We start from the raw sequence: 4,138 nt of genomic DNA on the forward strand, positions 1-4,138 counted from the left end.
CACCTCCTTGATCAGCTGGCATGATGCATGTGTTTGCAAGCATGTGTTTGTCATACCTCATATTTACATATACATAGGATTGTTATGCACTAAAAATGATTCTGTATCACCAGCTTTTCTCTTTGTTCTCAGGTGGATGAATTGCAAAGTTTAATCATAGACTATTAGTTGGCTGATATTGGGTTCTGTCTCCTCCCCAGGGCCACATTTTTCTCCATTTCTCAAGGGTTGGTAGTCTTATGACATCATCAAAAGGTTGGCAACCTTCAGTTTCGAAAGACCATGGTATAAGCCTACAGCACCCGGTATTCCCCGGCGGTCTCCCATCCAAGTACTAACCGGGCCTGACCCTGCTTAGCTTCCGAGATCAGACGAAATCGGGCATGTGCAGGGTAACAGTTGCTGCCAACATTATCAGGTCCTTTCCTATGCAGTCTTAGGTTTCAGGATGCATCTGTCCTGGCAACCTTAGGTGTAGGTGCAAACATGTAATGTGTGAGAAGGTCCAAAGAGAGAAGTGTGTTCTTGGAGGGTGGAAGGAGACTTGGAATCTGTTTCTTGAATGTAGCAAGCAAAGTCCAGATAATCCACAAACTCAGAGTAGCTCTCACTAACTCAGGTTCTCAGATTCCCATTGTTAAAATGCAAATAATAACGATGTCCCCCATGGCAATGCTATGGGGACAATCAAAATAAACTCTAGGAAGTGCTTTGTAGATGTCGAATTAACTACGAATTGCCTGTATGCCGGTCAGTGGCACAGAAGTTTGGACAAGCCCTTATGGAAAATACTTTGTACTGGAAAATGTATATATCATTGCAAGACATATGAAAGAATCATCCTTATTTACCACAACCTAGGATATGTCTTGCTTTTGGCTGCTAAAATGTATACTTTACACATTGTCCAATGCGAACTTCCTTGTGTGGTCAAGCCCATGGGAGAGATTCCCTTTAAATCTTCCCTGAAACCAGGTAGCTCAATCAAAGGGCCATTCTTGGCTATGCCCCTTTTCCATAGGATTCCCTGGGCAGGCGTACCCAGCCCTCTGCTTTCTGATTTTAACAAAGCAGCCAGGTTACCAGGTTGGGTAACCAGGTTGGGACCAGGTTACCTCAACAACCGCCTTTTCCTATACAAGCCTGCCCACCTATTAAGATCAAGGAGATTGTCCTTCATATACTATCAGCATCTGAATTATATTTCGTTGGGACACTGTCTAGACTGCAGTGCCCCCTGTCGGGGTAACCTCACCATCCATCCTCTTTATTAAATCTTTCATTGGGGGATGAAGACTTGTCTGGCAGGCCTTTGTCCCACTGGGTCTGTCAACTTGAGTCTCTGTGGCTATGACAATAGTTTTATCTGCTGCCCCTTCTCTTTTTTATTTACTGTTTTATTGTATTCTGATGTTGATTTCAATATGTATGTTTTATTGTGAGCTGTCTTGGGCATTTCTTTTAATAGGAAGGAGGGTAAAAAAAATTTCAGGAATAAATACGTTCATCAGCATTTACTAGTTTGGATTGGCAGTTATGGGAAATGAAGGGCAAGATGTGTAGAATTTCATTTACAGCATTAAAAAAGTTATTTCCCAAATCTCCTCCATAAGCAAAATGAAACACAATAGCAATTGTGATTTGACAGAGACAGGGACAGGCACCAGAAAGAAAGTGTGTCCCTGATAAATACATACAGACATAGTTTCCAGAAAGGCACACTGTTTACACTTGCCTCCATTTACCAGCAGAGGGAACATTTCATCCAGGAACCATCCTGTGACTGCCAATTGCATGTCTTCTGGAAAAGTGCAATATATTCATTATAAGAAAAATGATTTTACTAGATCATATTTTAGAAAAGTATACTGGATACAAGAGACTCTTCCTTGTAGCTGATTCACTGGCATGCTTCCAAGTCTCGAGAATTTCCAGGCAAATAGCAATGTGAACATGGTATGCAGATTTATGTTCATGTCCCAGGTGTTGATTTTGAAGCATAAGTGGAAAGGGGGGAAGGAGAAGGTGAGATCTAGAGCAGAGTGAGTTTTAAATAGCTGTTAGAAGCCTCACTTGCATATTCACTCAAGTAGTGTGAACCTTAGCAGGCAATAACCATTTATCTCACTGTCTTCCCATATGACATCATAGGATGTCATCCACACAAGGCTCTGTGCTAGGGCGACTTTTGCTGAAATGAATGGGAGATGTCTGTACATCTCCTCCTCCTGGGTCCACGACTGGAGTGGACATCAGGAGGACCATGTGGACATGAGGATATGAGGAGGACTTCCATGCATGAGGAGGACACAATTGGAGTGGGCATAAGGAGGACCATTTGAATGTTAGCAAGGTGTGACAGTGAGAGACCAGTAAGAAACACATGCTACCTTTCACCTGAGAAAGAGCACAGCCCAATCTTATCATGGGCTGGTCCAGAGCATGCAGCAGTGCTGGTGTAGACTCAGTTGCATGCTAAGGGTCAGCCAAGGACCAGGCACTGACAGAGAGGTAAGTAAAAAACTTTTTGATTTGCCTACTCTGTTGCACCAGGATTCCCACTGAGCTTACTCAGGTCTGCACCAGCTCTTTGGCGGCTGTAAATCTGAGTGGGTGGGGGAGGGGGAACATGTTGAAGGGCCAGGGACATAGGATATCAGCAGAACTGCTGCACTGATTTCTGCACACAGCCCACCTTCAACGCACTTCCACGTGGCCCCGATTCCTGCTCTGATCCTCCCCAGAACATACTGGAAGCCCCCTTTTCTGATTTTCCTCCTCTGTCTGGGGATGGGAGCTTCACTGGCATATGCCTGGTGTGGCACATTCACACTGATTTGCACTGTCACTCAGGGGCTCTGAGAGGAATTTTTCAGGGGGTACAAAGTTTCTTTTGGAACTCTCTCTCCTAGGCCCTCTCCTAGGCCCTGCTCCTAGGCCCTGCTGTCACTAGCAGACCAGCAGCCTGGACCTTGCGCTTTGCATTAAACAGCAAAGGATTATGGTGACATCAACAGCCAAAAGACAATCCTTTTCCTTTACCTTGCATCCTGTGCATGTGTTTGAACATGCTTAATTCATAGTGTTATGCTGGGTTATGCTTCAGATTCCAGTCACCCCCGCTAGTTTGTGGGCATCTTGCTAATGTTCACACACCACATAAGCATGTCACATCCCAAAGTGCATATGCACTCCCATCTCCTCTCATTTGGAGTCTTAGAGCTCAATCCTGAGCTCAGTGTCGCGGCTTTGTGCCGCCGCGTACTACTGCAAACATGCCATAAGGCACGTTTGCAAGCCTCACCACCGGACTAGCACCTGGGCTAGTCCAGCACCGGCAGGTGCTGGGCTAGTGCTGGGCCAGTGTGGGGCAGGCACCTGACCTCCGTGGCTCGGCGGTCTCATGGAACACCAAGCCGCGGTACAGTAAGCAGGGCGGGGAGGAGGTGTTCTGGGGAGGGGGGAGGCCAGCTGGGGGGAGAGGGCTGGGGGAGGCGTGACGGGGAGGCAGGGACAGGGGCAGGCAGGAGGCATGCTGGGGGGAGGGAAGTAGGCAGGTCCATGGAATTCCACTCCACCGGATCCAAGGCGCTCGTGGAGGGCTTGGCGTCCTACACGAGCACCTTTACTTTGTAGCATCAAAGCACCTTTTGGTCAACCTTTAATATTTCCCATTGAAATTGGTGATTATCCTTAATTATCCTAAACTGTCCCCTTCTCCCGCAGTAGCCTGCGGTGTACAGGATCTGGCAGTAGCCGTTGGTTGGGTGCCCCGGGATCTGGCAGAGGTTGGGTGCCCCGGGCAGCTCAGGATTGGGCTGCTCGAAAGCAATGAGTGAAGCTGTTAATCTGTTATTTGCCATTGAAGCAATTAATATAACCACTGGCATTTTCTTCCACCTTTGTGAAGCTCCTTTGTGTGACTAGATGGACATCCATCTTGTTGATATACTTTTGCAATATTGTCTAATGTGAAGCCAACTCCCTCATCTGCCTTTGTCCCAGCTCAGCAGCACATCTTCAAGAACAAATTAAATTCCTTGCTTTTTGAAGTGAATTATTGTTCAAACAGTGTCAGCTTCAAACATTCAGGCAGTCTGAATATATAGCTCCGGTGTGATATTTAGGAGAAGACCAT

The 4,138-nt window shown here is 46.4% G+C and overlaps 1 pseudogene; it reads right to left on the bottom strand.

The window, feature by feature from the left end:
- Positions 1–290: 290 nt before the first annotated feature.
- LOC136657886 (5S ribosomal RNA) lies at positions 291–410 on the bottom strand (annotated as a pseudogene).
- Positions 411–4,138: the final 3,728 nt, after the last annotated feature.

Source organism: Tiliqua scincoides, chromosome 7 (genome assembly GCF_035046505.1).
Source record: "Tiliqua scincoides isolate rTilSci1 chromosome 7, rTilSci1.hap2, whole genome shotgun sequence".
NCBI classification, from domain to species: Eukaryota; Metazoa; Chordata; class Lepidosauria; order Squamata; family Scincidae; genus Tiliqua; species Tiliqua scincoides.